The 12,113-nt window shown below is 48.7% G+C and overlaps 1 protein-coding gene across 7 annotated transcripts in view; it reads right to left on the minus strand.

The window, feature by feature from the left end:
* KMT2C (lysine methyltransferase 2C) overlaps positions 1–12,113 on the minus strand; it is a 2,745,351-nt gene that overhangs the window by 1,255,916 nt on the left and 1,477,322 nt on the right. The gene's annotated exons all lie outside the window — the stretch shown is intronic.

Here is a 12,113-nt window from a genome sequence, read left to right on the forward strand (position 1 = left end):
CGGCTCACCACTTGGGCCAATCAGGACGGAGTGCGACTTGAGTTGCCTAGGCAACTCAGTCCAGGGTGCCTAAATCCCCCTCCACCCCTCCTAAGTATCCCAGACAGAGTGGCACCACTTTGGAGGGCTTCTGTGGAGAAGCCCGCCAAAAAGTGGAACAAAGGGCTCAACTTGGGTTGAAGTCACAGAAGCGAACACAAACGCCATTTTAGAACCGAGTTCTGGCAAAAAATACCAACCAGAGAATTAATATTAAATAAATAAACCGGCGGTATGTTCGAGGCTATAGGAATTAAATAATTTAAGTTGGTAGCCTCGAACAATGGGAAATCCCATAGAGATATATTCGCGGTCGAATATAAAAAGTAGTATCCACTGCCACCAGCTAAAACTCGATCAGGGGGGACGGAGACGTGCCCCCTCGACTAACAGACCCCGGGTCAATAGAATTGCCCCAGCCATTACGTCCACAATATGATGGTTTGTACTGGTTCTGTTCAGAATTTGAGACTAGTAAAGTCAATGGTGACTTTACATGCCCTGGGAGACAGTCAGTCCCAGGGTATGGAGTCTATATTGGGGGTCACTATGACACCGCTGTGTTACTGCACTGAGGGTGCTGTGTAACACACATCACAAAAACACATGAAGCCCCATGGAGTAAAAGACCCCATAGCCCATTAAACACATCTAGAGTCAAAGAAACACACTCAAATCATGCCCAAGAGTGAGGGTAAAAGAGTCTCACTCTTGGCAGGAGAAAAAAATAAACCCCAAAAATCCAGCAAAGCTGCTGGGGGACTCACTAGGTTAGGAAATTCAGCCTAAAGAGAGAATTCTCCCTAACAGAGACCACCACTAGATCGTCCCATTCAACGCTGGCCTGACACTACTGGCTGTTGAGCCATTCTTGCATTGGGCGCAGTCGTGCTGAGGTACTAAATATATACAGGACGCCATCATTCCTAGCAAACGCATTGCTTTGCGCACCGTCACCTCTCGACCGGCCACATATTGAGGGATCTGAAACAGCATATTTTGGAACCTCTCGTTGGAGGGGAAGACAAGGCCGTCCTTTGTTCGAATAAGAGACCCTAGGAATTGTTTGATCTGGCTGGGGTCTAGGCTGAACTTCTCGTTGATGGAGAACCCCAGTTGGAACAAAAGGTCTACATCTTTTGGGTATTTGAGAAGCATGTTTCGTAAGAATCCCCTGTTATGAGCCAATCGTCGAGGTAAGGGTACACTGGGATGGACAACCTGCGCAGATGGGCCACTGCCAGTACTTTCGTGAATACCCTTGGCGCTGACGCTATGCCGAAGGGTAGCACTCTGAACTGGCAGTGTTTGCCCTCTATCATGAACCTGAGGTATTTTCTGTGCGCTGGTAACATTAAAATATGAAAGTATGCATCTTTCATGTCCAGGGTTGTCATGTTATCTCCCTGCGAAAGTAGGGGAATTACTTCCTGTAGGGTCACCATGCAAAATTTTTGAGGTTTGACAAATTTGTTGGCTGGGCGCAGATCTAGTACAGGGTGCATGGTTAAGTCCTTTTTGGGTACAAGGAAGTACACTGAATAAATACCTTCCGTTACCTGTAATAGAGGCACAACCTCTATTGCTCCTTTTAGTAGCAGTAGTTCCACTTCTTGAAGAAGAATGGCGAGGTATTCCGATGACAGGCGTTGTCCCCTTGGGGGTCTGTACTTGGGGGACCGACTGAATTCTATACAGTACCCGTGGGCTATAGTTGACAATACCCATCGGTCTGATGTTATTCCCTCCCATGCTGGTAGGAAAGATGTTAACCAGCCCCCGACTGGTGATGCATGGGAGGGGACCCGGATCTTTGGGTCATTTGGTGTTGGTAGCCGGGGGAACCTCTGGGAGTAGGGCCCCTGCCTCTGCCCTTGCCACAGCGCTGTCCTCTTTGCGTGTACTGGCCACTGGTTCCCTGAGTAGAGGACCAGTTGCCTGAAGTGTACTGCTGTTGTTGGCGTTGCCCTCGAAAAAAGCATTAGTTGGCAAATCCTCGCTTTTTGGGAGGCCTTGAGATTTGGTCTAAGGTCTTGAGGGTGTCTAACTCTTTCTTTGCAGTCTGCAGTACGTCGTCCACTGCCTTCCCAAAGAGGTTAGACTCCTCTATTGGTTTGTTAATGAGTGACGCCTGTGTTTCTGGCTTAAAACCGGAATTGCAGAGCCAGACATGACGCTTCATAAGAATTCCCTGCACTAAGGAACGGCCAGCCGTTTCTGCAGCATCAAGAGTGTTTTTAATGATGCTCTGGTTAACCAGAGTTCCTTCTGTTACTCTGGCCAATAAGCGAGTTCTTAAGGGCTCAGGAACTTCCGAGGTCTTGCCGTAAGTTTCCCCATTGGGCATCAGCATAACTTGCCAGTAGTTTATTATTATTGGCAATTCTGGTTGAAAAAGCTGCCGAGGCTGTAATTCTCTTACCCAGGGCATAGAGCTTCTTTCCTTCCTTGTCTGGGGGTGCTTCGCTGGTCGACAGCGGAACCCCCGCTCTTTTCCTTGTGGTAGTTACCACCAAGGACGCAGAATTGAGTGACCCCTAATGTATAATGGGTCTGACTGAGAGGGAGTAAACAATTTTTCAATTCTGGGATTGACCCCTCTTACCAGTGCAGGTGTGGACAGCGATGGGGTAATTCGTCTCTTAAATGAGGCGAGGAGGGGGAATGGTTTGACTAGTGGGAGGTTTTTCTTTAATGATCTTTTCCACAAAATCAGTATCGGGGGTAATTTCGCCAGTTTCAATCTGAAAATGCGCTGCTGCCTTTCAAAGTAGCGCATTGAAGGTGGGTTGATGATCTATTGGTGATGGATTCCTAACCGGTGTGGTCTGAGGAGAGGGAAAGTTTAAGATGTCAGGGTCTGTAGACTCTGTTGGTGACTGCCAGGTCTGTGAGCCACCTTCATCTGGGTCTTCCTCGAAGACCCCCCCCCACACATGTCAGTGTATTCCTCAAAACATTCTTCTGTTCCTAGGTTTTGTTGGTCTTCACTATTTAAGAACTCCTCATCTTCCTAGAAGTGAGAGTCTTCTTCAGTGAGGTCATAAGTATTCATGTCCTCTTGGAAGGGGTTAAATAATCTAGGATATTTAGCCCTAGGGTCCTCCTGAAGCACCTCCCTTGGTCTCTTAGGTGTTTTATTTTCAGGAGTGGACATAAATCTGTCCAGCTTGTCCATACATGATTGGAATCACTCAACAGTCCAGCATGGTAAACCAGAACGGTCTGGAGGTGAAAAAGGAGGTCCCTCTGTCTCTATCCATCTAGGTCTGTCCCATAACGTCGAGGATAAGGTCCCTTCGCCTTCTGAGAAACGTTCTCGCAGGCTAGGGCCTTTCTTTCGACGGTGGGAGCGGTCCCTGCCTTCCTTCCGGCATCCTCAGCGCTTCCCTGGCCTTGTGAGCGGTTTTCGGCGTGTCACTCGCCATCTGTTTCTGGCCGTCCTTGGAAACTATACGCGCCAAGCTCTCGACGATTAGTTTCTCCGTCGAGGGTTCGTCTGGCGTCGTACTGGGCAGTGCTGAGTCTCTTTTGGCGACAATAGCGCTCTTACGCGGCACGTCGCCTGATGTTTTGGTGGTAGCGCCCTTGTCTGCAGGTAGCCCAGTCGCTAGTCACGGTTGCAGTGGCGGGGAGGGCTTGCGACCCTTCCGGTCGGTGGAGGTCGCGGTAGGCCCGGCGTCCCCGTTGGCGCTAGGGCTGTCTTCGTCTTCGACGAAGACGTGCCGTGGGTTGTGTACTTATGTTTGTGTTTTCTGTGTTCGTCAGTGTCGCCGGGGTGTTCATCCCCATAAGCAGGGCGTGAGCCGAGCGTGTCGGGGCAGAGGACAGACGAGGAGCGGGAAGGTTCCCTAGAGAGGTCTACAACCTCCGAAGCGGAGGTCGGGTTATCACTATCCTCGTCACACTCGGCGGCGGGTGAGGAATCAGACCGAGACATGGCGTAGGCTGCCCACCTTTTGACCCTGCAGTCCTTTAAAGTCTTAGGCTTAAGAAGCTTACAGGCCGCACAGTCCTCTTTGTGGTCGAGGGGCAAGCAACGGTTACACCGTTTGTGCTGGTCTTTCCAAGTGAATTTGCCCTTGCAGCGCGGACAAAATCTAAAGGGAGTCCTCTCCATAGCTGAGGATACAGTTAAAACGTGATAACGACCCCGAAGGAAATGGAGTGTAAAGAGAAAGGCATTCTCAGAAAGAACAAGAAATGTCCCGACGACCCCACTCTCCCTACTGTCTTAGGCCGGCAAGGCCAGGCCACGTGTTCGGCAGCGCCGAAGGATTTCCTCCGTCAAAGTCACCGCCGAAGTTCTTATTCGGCGGTGAAACCGCTTCTCAGCTACGACGTCAAAGGAGTGTTCTAATGTATATGTTCTTAAATAACGACCAAAGGGTCGAGTAAATGTCTTTGCAATTTCTCTCGAGGAGCTCCGCGTAAAGGCGACCAATATCTGGGCGGAAAAAAACAATCTGAGGGAACTCGACGCGTGAGGGATTGTGGGTACAATGCACGTCACTATAGGGATAGTGTTAGACACGCCTTGTCGACGTCCCCTTTTCGACTACGAAAAACAAAATGCAATACTATGCAGTGACCACTGGATGTCTGACTATGCACAGCATGTGAATCTAAGCAGATACAACCATCAGATAGGGTTGTAAGGTGCGTGGGTGAACCAGATGTGTGTGCAGCTGTTGCAATTGCCGGATGGTAGCTGCATCCTAGCGTTACTTGTGGTGCCGAAGATATCAGTTGGATGTGTGCAGTCTAGTGGGTGGACATCCAGACTGGGGTCTGGCTTTGTTAGGCCTGAAGGACGCATATGTGAGTAACTAGGTCGCAATGTGCTTGGCTAGCTGCTTTTTATTAGGGTGATGAGGTGTTCATGTGATATGATGGTTATCTTTAAGGCGCCCAAGACCAGGCATGTGAACAGGATGGCAGGGAGCAGAGCGACACACGGACACAGACAGGGCTTACAGTGACGGGAGGGAGGATACAGATATATTGCAACAGCATGGAGAACAGGAAGGCAGGGTACACAGTGATACACGTGTGGGGCATGTTAACATTTACATTTGTATCCAGATGAGATTCAGGCTAATGTTCATAGCTCCATAGCTTCATAGTGCGGCATTGCTAGCATTCACATTCCTATCTAGAAGTGATGCATGTCGCTATTTACAGGTCTAACCAGGTGTGGCATTGCTAGCATTTACAATCCTGTCTGGGTCTGGCGCAGGCTAATGTTTGCAAATCTAATAGTGTGGCATTGCTAGCATTCACAATCCTATCAACAAGTGAAGTAGGCCACTGTTTACAATTCTAACCAAGTGCGGCATTGCCAACAGTCACAATCCCATCTAGATGAGACGCAGGCCAATGTCCACAACTCTAACCCAGTGTAGCATTGCTGACTATCACAATCATATCCAGATTTGACGCAGTTCAGACCAAGCGTGGCATTGCTAACCATCACAATCCTATCTAGATGCGACGCAGGCTAGTTTTCCGAATTCTAACTAGGCAAGGCATTGCTAACATTCACAATCCCTTCCGTGTCCTGGCGCAGGCTAACATTCATAATTCTAAGTGTAGTATTGTTTAACAATCAGAATCCAATCTAGATGCGACGCAGGCTAATGTTTGCAGTTCTGACTAAATGTTGCATTGCTAACATTCACAGTCCTGTCTGTGTCTGGCGTAGGCTAATGGTCACTATATTCCGTCATTCCGTCCCGTCCCATCCCATCCCATCTGTCCCATCCATTCCATTCGTCCCAACCATCCATATGATGAAAACACATGGTGAAGATGAGATGCATCCTGATATGTTTAAATGTAGATAAGACTGCAATCTTTAAAAAAAAAATATAAGTATGCTAAGTACTTGTGAGGAAGACAATTTGTAATCTAGCAAGGAAAATTAGAGTTGCCTTAGATGGAAACTCTAAACGACAGGTTATGCTGACCTCAAACATTGAATCTTCCCCTAATACGATTATTGACTGGTTGACCGTCACATATGCTTTACATGCTAGTGGGTCTAGAAATGGTTCAGGGAAATAGACTATTGTCTCATGGAATACAAGTAGACATGCTCATCGTTTGAAGAATTTTCCTTCTACTGTGCATTCTACTGCCCATTCAATAACTTGTCTTCAAGAAACATGGATAGTGGATGTTCTAATTTATTTATTGGGCATTTATAATGCGCTTATACAGCAAATGGTGTTGCAAGGCACAACGTGACAAGGGGGCGGGGGAGCAGGGATGAAGAAAAACAAAAATGGTCCTACTAGGCCTTGCGTCATTCGTATCATGAAGTGCAGTAACAAGAAGTGCGGAGGGCGGTAGAATTGCCGGTCAGAGCAGAATGCGCTAATGCCAAGGAAGAAAAGGAAGTGCAGGTCAGAGTGGCAAGAGCGCAAAGCGGGGGTGCGGTGGAGCTTGGGTTAGGTGAGTGCTAAGGGAGGCCAGGTGGACAAGTGCCAGGGGAAAGGAGGTCGACATGCCAAGTCCGAGGAGCAGGGCTGGATGGGCTAAAGGGCTGCAGGTCCAGCCAGGCTAGTGCAGAGCGAGGGAGCCGGTTCGGGGGAGGCAGAGGAGACTAAGTGCAGGGGTATACTTGTAGACAGGGACTGGTTCCCTAAATGAATCAGAAGGAACCAGGCAGCAAGTCAAAATGAGGCAGAGGGACAAAGGGAAGGAGGAAGAGGGACAAAGGGAAGGAGGAAGAGAAACAGAGGGCCCTGAGAAGCTTCCAGAACTTAAGGAGATTCGGCCCAAGTCTGAGGGGCACGGAGGCCATTCTAGACAGAACCTGCAAAAGAGATCTACCTTCTCACTCTCTGCATGGAAAAGGGTCTGATCTGCAGTGAGTTGGAGCTAGAAGACTGAAGGGCTCTAGCAGAGAGGTATTTAGGGAGAGAGAGTTGGATGTAGCGGGGTCCCATGCCACAGAAAGCGTTGTGGATGATGCAGAGGGTCATGAACTTGATCCTTGCAGCAACCAGGAGCCAGTGGAAAGATTTTAGGGCTGGAGAAACGCTGTCCCTGGGATTGAGGCCAAGGATAAGTCTTGCAGCCCTATTCTGGATTAGTTGAAGGGGGCAAAGGGAGGATTTAGATAGATTGAGGAAGAGACTGTTGCAGTAGTCCAGCCTAGAGAGGACCACAGCTCTGAAGACATTGAGTTTCTGGGGGAAGGTGCAGAAAGGGAGAATGCTTCTGAGGAGGTGCACCTGGAAGTGGGCCTTCTTCGAGAGGCTCTTGATGCGAGGAGAGAGGAGTCAAAGATGACACCAAGGTTTTTTTCCGCACAGGAGGGTTGGGAGGCAGGGGGGCATGGAGTGCGTTCAAAGTAGGAGGGAAGGAGGGAGCAAGGGTCCCAATGGCAACTGGCATTAAGGCAGAGATCGTTAGCAGTACACCATGCCTGAATAGCAGTCAGAGAGTCAGGAATGAGAAAGGAAGGAGGCAGTGGAGGGAAATGTTGAAGGAGAGCTGCGTGTCATCCGCATAACATTGGAATGAGGAGAGAAGGCGGAGATAAAATGGGCTAGAGGGGCAAGTTAGATGTTGAAGAGCCACGCTGAGAGGATAGAACCCTGAGGGACACCGCAAGTGGAGAGTGTGATGGGGAGAGAAAAGGGCCCAGCTGAACCTAGGAAGGTCGGTCAGAGAGGAAGGAGGTCAACCAGTCCAGTGCCAGGTCTTTGATGCCAAGGGTAGCACAGAGCCAACTAATAAGGGTGGCATGAATGACTGCATCAAAGACAGAGGAAAGGTCAAGAAGGATGAGAATAGAGGTAGAGTTGGAATCGAGATTTGAAAGCAAGTCTTCACGCGTGTTCAGGAGTGCATTTTCTGTGCCTCAGACTGCTCTGAAGCCATACTGGTGGTCGTGAACGAAACTGCAGGGGAGTTTTCCTAAAGGCCCACTTGGAGGTAAGACTTTAGCAAACTATCCCAGTGGTAGATCCCCTACTCTTAATATCAATCTGCAATACTGCTGGAACCTTGGTAGAGTGGCAGAGCAGTCAAGTGTATCATAAGAGGACTATGTGAGCTATACTTAAGTACACTGAACCTAGTTAGATATGTACATCAAAGAAACACTTACACATACATTTATATATAAAATATAGATTATATTTACACAAGTGTCACTGATACATACTTCGCACAATAAACCAACACAAACAGGGATACTTTTCAATACTTTCAAAAGGCCACGTCTTAGGTGGTAGTTGCTGAAGGTGTACAATTGTTACAGGAGTTTACGGTAATTACATTTAGTCTGCATACACATATAAGATGGTGATTTTTTGGGAAGGAAAACAGTTGGTTAGTGTTAGCTTCAGGTTCTAGAGGCGATTTCCCTGCACAGCTTTTAAAATCCAAAAAGCAGCCCTAGCTAAGAGGCATTTCCGAAAGGCTTTAAGTCTTGAAAATCAGCCGAAGTCAAAAGTGGATACTTTCTAGTCTCTAGGAAGAAAGATACAAGAAGACAATCAATGTTGGCGACCCTGTTAAAGGACTTGTTAAAGGGACACAAGCAGCGTCTTCTGTCGGAGGTAAGAGGGGGTTGCCCTGGACACCTATGTGCACTCCAAACCTCTGGAGCGACTTTCTGGAACAAGGTGAGCAATAACTTTTTCCCCATAGTTCCTTAGGTTTGAAGAAAATGTTTGTGGTAGATGCTCCATGAGGTTGCAGCTCTGGACCCAAACTCCGGATTCCTTGGACTGATGACGAAAGGCTTGACAATGGACAGGATCTCTCAGCAGTAGTCTTGAGAGAGGACCTCTGGCACGGTTTTCATCTACTTCTCTGGTCACTGCGGTTTTGGCGCGTTTTCTGCAGCACCAACTAAGGACGTGATTCGCCTGGTCATTCTTCTTCGGATCCTGCAGTCCCACATTCTGATGAGGGGGTCTGGACGAGTTGGATTGTGTCTCTGGAGTGTCGTTAAGGGCTCAGCAAAGAGTTGGATGAATTTGGCCTTCCCACTACGATGCACTCAAAATGGGCAGCAGGTCTCCTGGGTATTGGGGTTCTGTAGCTCTGGAAACTCACAGGACTACGGGAGATGGCTCAAAGCTAGTCTTTGGAATGGTTGTTCCCACCAGTCAAAGGGAAGGAGTCATCCTCTTCCAAGTTCCTCAGTCTCACAGACAAAGGGTCAGGACTGCAGTGGTCGCTGCACAGTGTTGCAAAGGGTCTGCAGGCATCCCTGGTCATTGTCTTCTTTGGTTACCTCAGCTTCCAGTGGTCGACTTGCTTTTCACTCCAGGAGCCTTTTATATAGTTCCAGCACTCACTACTCTGCAATCCTCCTCAGCAGTTTCCAGAAAGGGGCGTTTGGCTGTTTAAACAGGACAGCCAGACCCAGCCAGTGGGAGCTGGTCCCATTCAGGCACTCTGGCAGACAAAAGACAGGGGGGTTGGAAAACTCCTCTCCCCCTTCCTGCCTGCCCAGACACGCCTAGGGCTGTGAATGAATGGGAACTTGCATAAAAAGCGAGGTTTTTGGGACTAAGAGCAGAGTCGACCACTGGAGGACAACATCCAAAGCAGAAGACTAGAAAAGACGCCAGCAGCACCCTCCTGGACCGCAAAGTCCCCGGTGAAGCCCTGCAGCTGTGCTGACCCAGTTTTCAAATCTACAGGGAAGACCCGTAAAGGACAACTTCCTCCATTAGGCTGGTGGGACCAACTAGCCTCAAGACTAACTATTTTGGCGCAACCACCGACTTACTGCGACTTTCCAAGGCTGCAGAAGCCCAATACCCTGGTTAACTCGATCACTTGTGAGTGCATTCTTTAGGCAAGATTGCATACAGTACCCTGTGGGAGACTGCACTAGCCTTGTCCTCTCGGAAATCGTTAACCCCAACTTTTGCTATATGCATGTACTAAACAAGTTGGTAGTGTGATTGACCCCTCTTGAGATAAGCCTGGCTGCTAAATGTGAGCTGTAGGGTTGCAACATAGAGCTTCACAGTGACAAGTATCCAAATAACATCAAGGTTTCGTGATTAGACTATTATTTATTAATTTAACAGTTCAGTAAGCCTTCTTTAGAAGGGAGAAAATATTTAACACTTAAATATTATTCAAAATACACTCAGTTTCAATAAATCAGTAGGTACCCATTTGGGATGATACACAGACACTTCCTACACCATGAGGGGACTTCAATAACTAGGACACTGGACATTGATATATCACTGGTACATTTAGAGCAAAAATGAGTTTGGTGGGAAAAGGTTAGTGAATGAAACAATGGTTAACAGGTTTCTCAAACAGGTAAGCACATTTGAACCCCCAATGCAATGTAGATTAACCCTTTCCCAGCTATACAAGTAAAGAAAGTATGACTTTTGGAGGGTCAGATCAAAACACAAAGTCAGAGGTTAGAAGAGTCTTCAGGGAACCAGGACTTGAGCAAAGTTTAGGGGAGCTGAGGCACTTCTTGAAGACAAGTACAAAGTCTTGTACAATGTTTTTAGAGAGCTTTGTAGAAACTAGAATCACTGTTGGGTCACGAGCTGGGAGGCTTGTGATGGGCAAAGCTGCAAGCAACTCTGCAAAAGGCAAGCACTGCAGGTCTAAACTGAGAGAAAGCAAGTTACACAGCAAGAGGTAAGTACCACTTAGTTTACAGTACCTTAGGTCTGAAGAAATTGACTCCAGCTGGCTTCTCTTCCTGTTGTAGTATGGCAGATCCGGTTGTTCCGGGCCTCAGTAGTGGGGTCAAGAGGGAGGATATGGAACAAGTTACTTACTTGTAACTGTTGTTCTCCAGCATGGGTCTGGCATGGATTCACATGCTCATGAATATTCCCTGTCAGGCTGGGAATCCTCGGTAAAGAAAAAATCAGTATCAGTTTCGTTTCTGATCTGTCTTTCTTAGTAGTAACCAATCACTGATCTCTGGGTCATACTGCCCCCAGCCAATGACTGCCCTCTCCCTAAGCCCCTCCGCTGGCAGCCATCCTCAGATTTGGTAGCACGTAAAGTGGCAGTATGACCAAGTGAAGAGCCGCAGAGGGGAAGGAGGGAGGGTTCGCATGTGAATCCATGCCAGACCCAAGCTGGAGAACAACAGTTACAGGTAAGTAACTTGTTCCTTCTCCAGCATGGGGTCTGGCATGGATTCACATGCTCATGAATATAAGAATACATAGCAGTATACACATGCACAACCACGGGAGGTGGCAACAGGCTCAACATTAAGCAATACAACAACTCAACATTAAGCATCTCTTACCTCCTCACCAGGCTCACCTTAAGCAAACAGGTTGCGCAGCACTGGTTGGCCGACCCTGGACTCCTCTCTGGAGTCCTGATCGACGCAGTAGAATCTTGTGAAGGTGTGCGTCGACCTCCACGTAGCAGCCCTGCAGATGTCCAGCAGGGGCACACCAGACAGGAACGCTGTGGTAGCAGCGACCGGTCTGGTCGAATGGGCTCTCGGACGGCCGGGCAGCGGTCAGTTTGCCGACCGGTGACAGTGCATGATGCAGCCGGAGAGCCATCTGGAAATGGAAGCCTTCGAGAGAGTCTTTCCTTGATTCACAGGTCCAGAGTTCACAAACAGCAGTGATGTCTTCCAAAAACTCTTTGTGCAGTCCACGTAGAACTTCAGCGCTCTAGCTACGTCCAGCGAGTGCAGAGTCCTCTCGGCCAGCGACGAAGGCGACGGGAAGAAAACTGGCAACACCAAGAGCTCGTTGAGGTGGAAGTCCGACGGCACCTTGGGCATAAAGGAGGGGTGCGTCCTCAGCACCACCCTCGTGTCGTGAAAAGTCAAGTATGGAGACTTGCAAGATAGGGCCTGGATCTCTCCCACTCGTCGTGCGGAGGTGATGGCCATGAGAAATGCTGTCTTCCACGACATGAACTTCAACGGCGCCGAATACATAGGCTCGAATGGGGCCCCCATGAGCCTGGTCAGCACCACGTTGAGCTCCCACGCCGGGGCAGGGGCCTTCACCGGCGGGAACGATCGGAATAGTCCCTTCATAAATTCCTTCACCAGGCGATGAGACCACAAGGACGCCCCTCCT

This window comes from Ambystoma mexicanum, chromosome 2q (genome assembly GCF_040938575.1).
Source record: "Ambystoma mexicanum isolate Mex_15411 chromosome 2q, UKY_AmexF1_1, whole genome shotgun sequence".
NCBI classification, from domain to species: domain Eukaryota; kingdom Metazoa; phylum Chordata; class Amphibia; order Caudata; family Ambystomatidae; genus Ambystoma; species Ambystoma mexicanum.